General features: G+C 35.9%; 2 pseudogenes; both read right to left on the reverse strand.

The window, feature by feature from the left end:
* Positions 1–248: 248 nt before the first annotated feature.
* LOC130680479 (olfactory receptor 4P4-like) lies at positions 249–6,059 on the reverse strand (annotated as a pseudogene).
* A 2,124-nt stretch (positions 6,060–8,183) lies between these two features.
* LOC118919679 (olfactory receptor 4P4-like) lies at positions 8,184–11,409 on the reverse strand (annotated as a pseudogene).
* Between the last annotated feature and the right edge of the window lie 813 nt (positions 11,410–12,222).

Below are 12,222 nucleotides of genomic sequence, written 5' to 3' on the forward strand. Positions count from 1 at the left end.
TTGCTTTGGCCCAGATGGTTTTTTTCTACAGGAATTTTAATACTCCACAAAATTAAGTTCCAATTAATTTCGGGATGTGAGAATTCATATTTGTTTAGCTATCACTTTAAATTTCCAATTCTTATTTATCTCATTCATTCCACTTACAATAGTTGGTGTAACATAAATTCTATGAGATAGTTCCTGGCTTTTTCATTCATGTCTAGCCCTTTTCTCTTATAAAGTTGATTTGTTGTAAGCTTTCTCAATTAACTGTGTGCTTCCTTTGAAAATGATGTTTGACACCAAACTTTCCTCATGGCGTTCGGCATCTCTGAATTCCTCAGAGTACAGATGAAGGGGTTGAACAGAGAAGCAATGATGGTGTAAAACAGAACAAATGTCTTGTCCAAAGGGTAAGGAGCAGGAGGCCTAAGACAGGCAAAGCTTACAGGTGCAAGCAATGACACGTCACAGCGACATGAAGCCCATAGGCAGAGAGGGGTTTGCATCTCCCCAGCTTAGTGATTTCGTAAAGTAAATAATAAAATGTTATGAGAAACGCATAAGATAACAAAGGTGATTAAGGAGACTATACCTGAGAAGGCAACCACGAGGGCAGCAGTGATGTCGGTGTCAGCACTGGCAACTCTCAGCAAAGGGAAGATGCCACAGAAATAGTGACCAATCTCGTTTGGCCGCAAAATGGCAATCGGGTTGTCCTGGACAACCGAGGAAAGGCATGGACAGCCCCCGCAGCCCCAGCAGCTACGATTAGCAGGTTGCGCCTGTCCTGCTCATGATGGTCATGCAGTGGAGAGGTTTGCAGATGGCAACGTAGCGATCGAAGGCAATGGCAATAAGGATGAAGATCTCAGTGCCTCCAAAGACGTGCATGGTAAGGACCTGCAACATGCAGTTACCATAGGAGATGGTTTTTCTTTCCATGGAAGGTCAGCAATTAATTTGGGTATAAAGCTAGAGGTATAGCAGATGTCCATGCAGGATAAGTGGCTGAGAAAATAGTACATCACTGGGTTGAAAAGAGGGCTGCATTGAATGGAGAAAAGGATCAAAAGGTTTCCTGCCAACAGGGCAGCATAACAGAATAAGAAGAGCACAAAGCAAAGTATTTGTATGTTCTGGTGATAAGAAAGCCCCAAAAGAATGAATTCCGAAATATTCCTCTCTCTCTCCGTATATTTCAAATTGCCATATATTATAACCAGATGGATTAAATATCTGAAAATAAATAAAACATTAATCTGTATAAAAAATATAACAACAATGTGAAATTTACCAAAAGTTGAATTGACACAACTAATTAAATATTATTTATTCCTGATAGATTTATGCTTCTTTTTATTTTTTTTATTCTTGAAATCTATTGTAAATAATTCTATAAAGGGGAAAACAATACTTTTCAACATTATCATAGTGATTATAGAATATTAAAATATTAGTTTGATCTAGAAAAAATATTTTATTGTTAATTATGTTTTTGAGGTAAGTTTTATTCATGTTTCTTAAAAAACAATTATTTTGCACTTTTTTATATTGAAGAATAGTTGATAACATGATATTATTTTGGTTTTAAGTCTAAACACAGTGGTTCAAAGTCCCCCACATTATTAAATCCTCACCCCAACTGGTGCAGTTACTATTTGTCAAGATAGGAAGATGGTCTAGAACACTTGTTTATATTCTCCATGCTGCACTTCCATCCCTGTGACCAGCTTATATTATGATTGAGATTTTTTTAAATGCATGTGTTTATCCATTGGGTCAGATGCATTCTCCTTCCAGGTTGATCAGAACAAATACTCTGTTTCATTTGGGAGTGTATCCTCAAGAATGAAAATTTATTGAAAATACATCAGCTTGTATTGTTTAATTGACTTGAAAAATAATCTTCCTTACCATGTGAACAAACACTATTGATCAGACATTTGAAACTAATATAGTTTCAGGCACATTAAAGGAAAGAATGCTTGAACACTATTCAGGTAAAGAGAAAATGTTAACTGATTGAAGTTGTGAAAAATCAACAAATTGATTCATTTCTCCTATTTACATTTAAGGTACTAGACAAAATTATTGTTTAAAATTAATCTAAGTTTGTGATAGTAAACAATAAAGGAAGATAGAAGTTGCCAAAAGATATTTGAATTGTTCATATTTCATGGCTTTTCTTGGAAATTTCATGTGTCTTATATGCTATCAAGGCAATACAATATAATAAAAATGTCATGGGAAATCTGCACTCAAATAATTTTTATTCTGCTTGTGTGTGTTCATATCTGCAGGTTATATAGGCTCAGCCCCAATGTACACATGGAAGTTCAGCTCACCAATTCCCCTCTATCATGTGCAAATCCATATATTAGTAACTTTCTTCAGACCTGTAAAACTTCCAGATATTAACTTTTATAGGATGTTATCTTGTACAATATAATAATAATAATTTCAATTTACTGACAGATTATTTTGTTGTTTAGGTTCCTTATAATTCCATTTCACAATAGTGTGTATTTTGACATCAGCAATATTAGCTCTATGGTGCCAATAAGAACACAAACCTCTAGAGGTTAGAAGACCAGCTCAAAGAGTTACTAAATTGCAGAAAAACGACTCTGTGCCTTCTGTGAGTGAACGGAATGGGTTTTTACATGTTTAGTACCTAGACGAACAGGTTTTGAAAGTTAAGAAACCTTGAAGAAATGAGAAATTCTAGCATTTCAACAAGACCATCACAACCCAGTGTTTTACTGATTGCGCATTTTCAACATAATACCTGCATGCTTTACTTAAGCTAGCTTGTGTCATTACACAGAAAGAGATAGCTGGTCATATCTCCACCTATCCCCCCCACACACTGGGCACACACATATCGGGATACTCCTTAGAGATACATGCAAGAGCCTTATTTACAATCCCAATTCCTGAATTTGTCTCAGGACATCTTACCTTACTTTGGTGAGAGTTAATTTTGGTCTATTCATCCTTTCCTAATTCCCTTATTAGAGTTTGTTTTATGAGTTATATGAACTTATTTATGAAATTACATTTTTTTCAATTTTCCAAATAATGGAAGGCAGCAAATTTGCACAGTATCTACAAGGTGTATTCTTGAACAAATAACTTGCAAATAGTCATTGGATTTCCTTCTTAATCTAGAAGTTCCAGGATGGCCAGAGAAGAAGTAACAGGATCAATTCCAAGGAAATATATTTTTGAAATCTATATAAAAATGTAATTGGAATGCAAAATACATAATTAATATTCAAAGGGCCTGACCTACATATATACCTATAAGACCACCAGAGAAATTGATATAATGAACATACCAATCCCCAAAGGTTCCTTGTGCCCCTCCATCTATCTTCCCACTTCTCTTTCTTGCCTAAGAAAACACAGATCTTTTTCTGGAACAGTAGATTCATTTGCAATTTCTAGGATTTTATAGGAACGGAAGCATATAGTGTGAGCTGCTTTTCGTAGGCAAGATCTGGATTATTTCACCCAGTTTATGTATTCTGAGATTCAGTCATGTCTTTGTGAATATTAATAGCACATTCCTGTTTACGTCAGAGGGCATCCTATTGTATGAAAATTCCACAATTTGCTTACCTATTTCCACAATTTTAGACATTTTGACTGTGTCCAGATCTTGGCTATCACTAATTATCTGCTACAGTAATTCATGGACAAATCTTTTTTTATGGAAAAGTGATTTCTTTCTCTTGAAAAAGTGTGGAGTAGAATGTCTGATCAGACAAGAAGTGTATATTTAATACTTCAAGGAAATTTTCAAATTGTTTTCCTGTGTAATTATACCATTTTCATCCCTAGTTCTGGGGTTTGTGGGTCCTGATTGCTCCACATCCTTTCAAACACTCAAACGTTCACTCTATTTTAGCCACTTGAGTGGGCATGTAGCAGTATCATGGTGGATTTTTATATTTACCTAACAATAAATAATGTTTAGTATCCCTTAGTGTTACTATTTGCAATGTGCATATATTCTTTGATGAGACATGTGTTAAAAAATTTTACCCTTTTTTTATTGGTTGTTCATTTTCTTCTGAGTTTTGAAATACTTCTATATGTTCTGGATAGTAGTTGTTTAGTAACTATATACCTTTAAATATTTTCCTCTAGTGTGAAAATTGATTTTTCATCCTTTCAACAATTTTATTCTTACAACAAAAGTTTTAATTTTTATCAAGTGCAATTTGCCACTTTTTTCTTTTTTAGGTTCACAGTTTTGGCATCCTACCTGAGAACCCTTCACCTAGTCCAAAATCATGAAGATTTACTTATTTGTTTCCTTGTAATGATTTTATAATTTCTAATTTATATTCGGATTTGGATCCATTTTGAACTAAATTTTACAAAAGATTTATAAGTGGATGTTTACATTTTCTGCAAAAAGATGCACAAATAGATGTTTGTTTGTTGGAAAGACTATCTTTTCTTCATTGAGTTGCCTCCAGACCTTTGTTGAGAATTAGCTGATCATAAAGGTACGAGTATAGATTCTCTAGGCTGTTCCACTAATCTGCTTGTCTACCTTTATGAGAATGTCACAATATGTTGATTGTGTAGCATTATACTATACCTTTAATTCAGGCAATGTAAGCTCTTCAAGTTTGTTCTTTCATAAAGTTGTGTGGGCCAATCTATATCCTTTCATGTTTAATATAAAAGTTAGAATAATCCTTTAAACTTGGAAAAAGAATGGCTTTTATTATTTTTTCAGAGGATTTCTTTTAAATTAATTATGGGGGAGCAGAACAGAATCTTGATGAAGTCTAGTCATGTGATCAAAGAATATGGAATTGCTGTCCTTGAAAAAGGTCTTCTTTGATTTCATTCAACAAAGTTCTATAGTTTTCATTCATACTTCATACACTTATTTTGTGAGATATATTCCCAATTATATCATATATTTGATGCTACTAAAAATGACCTTGCTCCTGGGAAGGAATCTCCAGCCTTGCACCAGTGGCATCCAGAGTGAAAATCCCGATTTCATTCTCCTCATCAAAAGGTGGCCTGGGAGCTGAGGGGACCAAACACCTGCACTTTTTCTTCTAAGTTACATTTAGGAGTAGAAATGCCTTTGCTGGTCTGGAGAGAAAATGCAACACAATGGTTAAAAACTTGAATGTCAAGGATGAGGAGCCTGGTCCAATTCTTACCAGCAACCACAATTTAATTTTGCTGGGATGATAAATGCACCTCTAGTCCAAGAGGAACAACACAGCCAAACACACAATACTTTCTTCATGCCAAGAATTGAGCTGGGCACTTTCTGTGGATTAATCAAGGTCACACAGCTGAAATATCACAGTGGGTTTTCTGACCCCGGAGCTTAAACTCTTGGCCACCACAACACACTTGGCATATTTCATCCCCTCAGGACCACCTGAACACTCAGTGCCTGTGAGAATGAACTGTCATCACTGTGGCTCTAAGACACCAGCTGGACTGAAATGTGGAAGCCTAAGGCCTAAGGAAAACCTGGCTTCTCCCTGTAGTATGGTCCCAGGGCCTTGAGAAAAGAGGGTTTATGTAAACAGCTGCCAATATTCCTTGAAGTGAACCCAATTCAGATCATAGTTCATTTTATAATAAAATATCAGAATATGAAGTAAAATAAACTACTCTGTGCACTTTCAGATGAAGAAGCTAGTCTAACATTTATTTAGAAAAATCAGAATGTTCTGGGAAAGTTGATGATTTATGTACAGAGGAAAGGATTAACAATTTGAAGTTAGGAATGCTTGAAAACCTGGGATATTTGGAATATGGAGCCATATTCATAGGCTTCTCTCAGATGTTGAAGAGAACACTGGAATATCCTGCAAGTGTCTAAGTCAGCCCTCTCAGTAGGTGCCTAGAAATGGCAACAGGGTGAGGAGCAGGGAGAGTGCGACCAAGCAGGGAGCCACACGGAGCTGTGTCGCGGCTGCTGGTGACAGCGGCTTTAGCAGCCAGTCTTCCCTTTGGACGCCACCCGAGATTCTGAACTTCTTCAAGCCTGATGACTTCTGATATTCATGGTACTGAAACATTGTGGCTGTGTAATAGGAGTGTTTATTAGCAGCTTATGGTACTCATTTAATAAAAATTAGTAACAGTGGGCTTTTAAATTTCTAATAAAATCATATGGTAACAGGCAAAGTTTCTTAATTTACACATATAAAATCATCAATATTTCTTAAATATTCTATGCATACACTCATACATTGAGCAAAACAGCTGATGAAGTTCATTGTACATTTATTTGACAGATAATTTTGTAGTTTTTGGGTATTATACCACAGGCTAGAAAATAGATACATAAAATATATCAATAGAAACAAAATAAAAATAAAATGATTAGAAAGTACCTGATTAATCTTAATAGATTTTAGGGATGGACTTAATTTATACCACAGTCCTATTTCCTGCTAATAAAATTTTGTGGCACTTGGGGAAAAATGCCAAATGATAACAGACTTCATAGTTTTGATTTGCAGCATTCTCTGTGGTAGGAAAGGGTTCTACTGTGAGTGCTCCTCAAGCCCCTACTCTCCTTAATGAAGAAAATAAATAAGAAAAAAGATGTTATATGGGGAGGAGGGCTGAACAGAATAAGTATAGAGAAAGGATTTTTAGGGTAGTGAAATGATACCATAATGGTTGATTCATGTCATTATTCATTTGTGCAAGTTCATAGAATATACAACGCCAGGAGGGAACAGTACTGTAAATAAACTACTCACTTTGGGTGATAACAGTGTGTCAAAGTCCATCCTAATGAATGTGCCACTCTTCGGGGAGGGGACGGACATGTGTGCAGTCAGGAGGGTATGGGAACTCTCTGCTCCTGTCCCTAAATTTTGCTGTAAATCTAGAACTGCTCTTAAAAAACTCTTTTTAAATAAAAAACCTTATAGGGGTTGAGACTCTGCTGGATTTTATTCCTTCCCTCATAGGCGCATGAAGATATATGTTCAATTTTGGTCTTTCTATATCAATTGTTTTTTAATTAAGGCATAACTGAGTGACATAAAGGAAGTTCTAAGATGAGATGTGTGAAGATTATATACAGATAAAAAAAGGTGATGTTATGTGGAATTTTTAGAAAACATTTTATTTTTTTTCAAGAAACCACATATGTTATTTACGCTATGAGCCCATTTAAATAGGGGGGATTTATTTTTCCTTTTCATAAACAATGAAACAAATTATCTGCTAATAAAATCAGTTATTTTCAGCATTCTCTTTCAACCTTAAACTAACCTGACATTTTGTGATTGTCTTGCAAAGATAAATGTAAATGTGGCAATATTTTTATTTCTTTATAAGTAACTATTGAGAAAATAATTTTTCAACTCCTCTGCTTTAATAGATTTTCTCAATTTTATGTCCCTCATTTTTTTTCTGTTTTTGATATCTCTTTGTACAGGGTCTCCACCATGAGTGTGTCTCTTTCATTTCAATTACATATTCTAAAACTTCTTCAATATTTTAATTATCTTCCTTTTAATAAAATCCTGTTATCCAGTCCCTTCTTTCTTATTTTGTTCTCTCTCCTTTTTCTTGAGATCTTTTTAAAAAAGTCATATCAAGCATGCATGCAATATCTTTAATGAAATTGTGTTCTAGTTTTCTAGACATACTTTATTAGAGTCTTTTCTCCTTTCCAGTTACAAGATAATTGGCTTTATTATACCACAATGTATTTTTTAATTAATAAACTATTTTTAGAGCAGTTTTAGGTTCACAGCAAAATTAAGCAGAAAACACAGTTTCCATATAGTTCTGTCCCCCACAAAGGGACAACCTATCCCTCTGGTGGCACATTTACTAAAATACATGAACCTACATTAACACGTATTATCACCCAAAATTCGTACTTCATGCGAAGGTTCACTCTAGGTGTTCTGCTTCCTATAGGTTTTGACATGCGTGATGACATGTTATCCCCAATTGTAGAACACAGAAAAGATTCACTATCATAAAAATCCTCTGTGTCCCCCCTATTCAGTCCTCCCTTCTCCTTAAAATGTGGCATTCACTCATTTTTTTGCTGTCTCCTATCTGATTACTCCACAAAATTAGCAAAGTTTCCAATTAATTTTGGTAAGCAAAATTAGTATTGTTTAGTTATTACTTTAAACTTCTAAACCCTAATTCTATGACTCATTCTATTAAATAGTGATGGAATATAAACCTATAAAATAGTTTTTGGCTTTTCCACATATATTTAGCCTTTTTCTTTTGTAAAGTTGCTTAGTAGTAAACTTCTTTGGATTAACTCTGTGCTTCCTTTGAAAACAACGACTGACACCAAACTTTCTCATGGCATTTTTCATCTCTGAATTTCTCAGAGTATAGGTTAAAGGATTAAACACAGGAGCAATGATGGTGTAAAACAGGGCAAATGCTTTCTCCTCGGGGAAAATGGTTGAAGGTCTAAGATGGGCAAAGATCGAAGGTGCAAAAAATAAAACTATCACAGTGATATGAGACTGGCACATAGCAAGGGCTTTGTGTCTTCCCTCAGCTGAGTGATTTCTTAAAGTGAATAATATAACAACATAAAAAACAAATTAAACTACAAATGTCACTATGGTGGCTGTTCCTGAATTGACAACCACGAGAACACCGGTGATTTAGGTGTCAGTACAGGCAACTTTCAGCAAAGGAAAAACATCACAAAAACAGTGATTGATTTCATTCGGACCACAGAAGGGCAGCTCAATTATCTTAGAAAGCTGAGGAAAGGAATGGAAGCCCCACCAGCCCAGGCAGCCGTGACTAGGGGATTGCACCTTGTCCTGCTCATGATGAGCATGCAGTGGAGAGGGTGGCAGTCGTCCACGCAGTGGTCAAAGGCCATGACAGTGACATGAAGACCTTGCTGCTCCCAACGAAATGCAAGGAAAAGACCTGTAACGTGCAGTCACCACAAGAAATGCATTTCCTTCTCACTAGCAGGTCACTGATCAGTTCGGGTGTCACACGTGAGGGGTAGCAGATGTCCATGGAGGACAAGTGGCTGAGGAAATGGTACATTGGTTGGTGAGAAAGAGGACTGCATCGGATGGAAATAAGTATCAGAAAATGGGATTCTCCCTCAGTTCAGGGCTACATTTCATGTGTGAGAGCTGAGAGGCATGGTGAAGGGTGTCTTGAAGGACAGCAATGAAAAGACTGTTTTAAATCCTCATTTGAGTAGAAAAGAATATGCAAGAGGATGGGTTACCAGATACCCAGCCTGACTTTCTGAGTATTTAGGTGTGTTAAGAGATATGGAGTATTGAATATAAACATGTATTCTAGAATGCTCTGATTCTAAATCATTTTGAAAGAATTTTCCTCCACTCTTACTAAAATGTCATTCCTTAATGAAGATTCTGGCCTGTTTTCTGGCCCATCATTGGTGTTTAATCTACAGTCACTTAACACCCACACTGTACTCCGAGGACACACGCGATAGGATCAATGCTGTTAGCAGACAGAAAAGGGAAAAGTCAGGAGAAGAGAATCGTTGCCATTAAAAACAGCATTTTGATTCTGGAAATATTAAGGAAAACTTCTGTAAAAATGCAGGTCACAGTTGAACAAAGACTCTCAGGCAACTAGTGAGCAAACGGTTAGAACAGGCAAAGCAGAGAATGAGGTAGAAATGTTCAGGAATGTTAAAGAAACAGAGCAGCGTGATTCTTGAGCTAATTGCTTAATCTCTTTAAAACTCATTTTTTCATCCATTCAGTTAAGATATCACTACATAATTCAGAACCTTCCTGACCAGTAATACCTGAGGTAACATGAAATACCCCAGTTACATATGTGGTTCTTATCACAGAGTTATTTCCCTTTTGCACTCTTTCATGTTGAGTAGTTTAGCAACTAAAGAAATTGTCATGCCAACCTATACAACCAAGTCGATAGAAAAAAAAAGAAAAAAATTATTTCACAACATGATTTCGACAAGTGTAATCAGGTATGCTTCATTTTCAAAAATATGTTAGTGAAAATACTTAAGTTGGCTGGATGATAGAATGATTAACTTTGGGCATTTCTTAACAGTTATTAGCCTGAATTTTTTCCACTACAAAACTACAGTAAAAATTTACTTCATTTGTTTCTTAGTATTGAATAGAAATTCTGTATGACCTTTAGGTTATATTGTCAGCATAAGTACGGAAACCTATATATTTAAATTAAAGTTTCCATTGCATATTCTAATTTTCTTTTAGCATATCAGAATCTTGCATGCTATAAACTTATCTTAGTTGATTCTGATGAAACTTGAAATTGCTTTAACTCTTGTTATTAGCCAGAATTCTACTTATCAGTAGTGGATAATTACAATGAAGCATGCTAAACTTTTTATAGTAACCAAATTATCAGATGGTGTAAGAACAGTTACAGCCCTTAGAATGTTATTATGTAGAATAAATATAAGTAGCATATAATTAGCCAAGCACATGGTTGGTGGGATCCTTCTCAAGCAAAAGTGACATGGGTAAATCTCTACCATCAGCCCTGAAAGGCGGGCAGGTTAGTTTTACACTACATCAGCAAGAATTCCACTATAGAGACTCACGCTGCCAAATCATTTCCAGTATCAGAAACTGCAATAAAATGGAGAATTATAAAGCAGTAATTCAAACACAACCAGATAAACTCTGAACATATTTTGGAAATCTTAATATGTCTTATACCTTCTTTTGGTTTGCAAGAGAAGTGGACTACAAATATGGACTACAAATATTCACTAAAACTATCAGCCATGCTATTTCTTGAGAAGTGCATCTTTATCCCTCAGGAAATCAGGCTAGAAATGTTGAATGCCATTTAATTTAATAGTTCAAATTAAAAGATAAACAAAAGGTATTTTAAATACCTTTCTATAAAGCTAACACAAATATTTGGGTCCTTGGGATCATCTATTTTAAGTGTAGCCCTGAAGAAAATTTGGTTTTGAAGTACAGTACAAACTTTTAAGTGACAACAAGAAAATTAATAGGTTTTTGAGAGCTGTAAATATTATATTCCCAATGGCATTTCTAAATTAACCCTGGCCAAATGCTGCCAGGCCACTGTTCATGATAATGTCCCAGTTCCCCGAGGTGTTTACTTTCCACCTTTGCATTAACTTGGGTCAGGCACTATCTCCTGGGAGGCCCAAAAAGGCTGTAGTCAGAGCAGACCAGGAAACACTGATTGCTTTGTGCTCTTCACTCTTTCTGAAGCCTCGGAGGGAAACTAATACAGCCTGCAATAATAGAGGGTTAGCTTTCTGGAAGATCTGAGATGAAACAGGACATAGAGAACCAAAAGTGGGCATTTACAGTTCAAGTATGGACCATTATCAGGACCATAGGTGTACAGCAGGTCAATAAAATCAATGACCTGCGATATCATAACTGGTATGAGGTCACTGGTTAGGGAGTAACAAGGCTGGCAGAGATGGTGAGGAATGAGATACACAGGAAAGGAAAGATAAAGGAATAAACACTCTCTCCCCATGAGCTTGGCAGGGAAGAAAGGGATACATCATTAAGTTAAAAAGACATGATAAACTCAGAGGAAAGGGCACTCAAAGTTTAGTAAAGCTTCCATTTTGTTTATTTGGTGCTTTCTCCCATCACATTTTCTTAGGCTCAGCCTCATCTGTACACATTGAAGTTCACTTAATCTCTGTCTCTTCCGCATACAAATCCACGCCTTTGAAGCTTTCTCATGCATTCCAGCTGTCAGGAACTCCAGTTTTATACTATCTAATCTGATTCAGATCAAACGATTTAGCAAAATAATACCATTGTTATTGGGTAGCTTAAGTTCATTGTTTACAACTCATAATAATGCTTATTTTGACAGAAATATTATTACCTCTGTTACACAGATAAGATCACAGAACTGTCTAGAGGTTAAATTACAAGCTCAAATAACCAGTAAGCAACAAAAACAAGAAAATGGGTATTGTAAGTTTATTGGCTGCTTCCAGGCTTTGACAGTTGAGTAGCCCTGAGTAATGAAGGATCCTTGCACTTCAGCATAAAGGATGTCAAAAATCCAGTGTTTTGTTGATTGTCCACCTCTGCATTATGCCAGTGTTGACCAAATTTTTCTCAGGTAGCTGGTATCAGCCCACAGAAGATGATAGCTGGTCATATCTATACTCTCTTCCCTGCACAAACATGCACTAGGGCACTCCTTAGAGACAGATGCTGGTGT

Source organism: Manis pentadactyla, chromosome 13, assembly GCF_030020395.1.
Source record: "Manis pentadactyla isolate mManPen7 chromosome 13, mManPen7.hap1, whole genome shotgun sequence".
Taxonomy (NCBI): Eukaryota; Metazoa; Chordata; class Mammalia; order Pholidota; family Manidae; genus Manis; species Manis pentadactyla.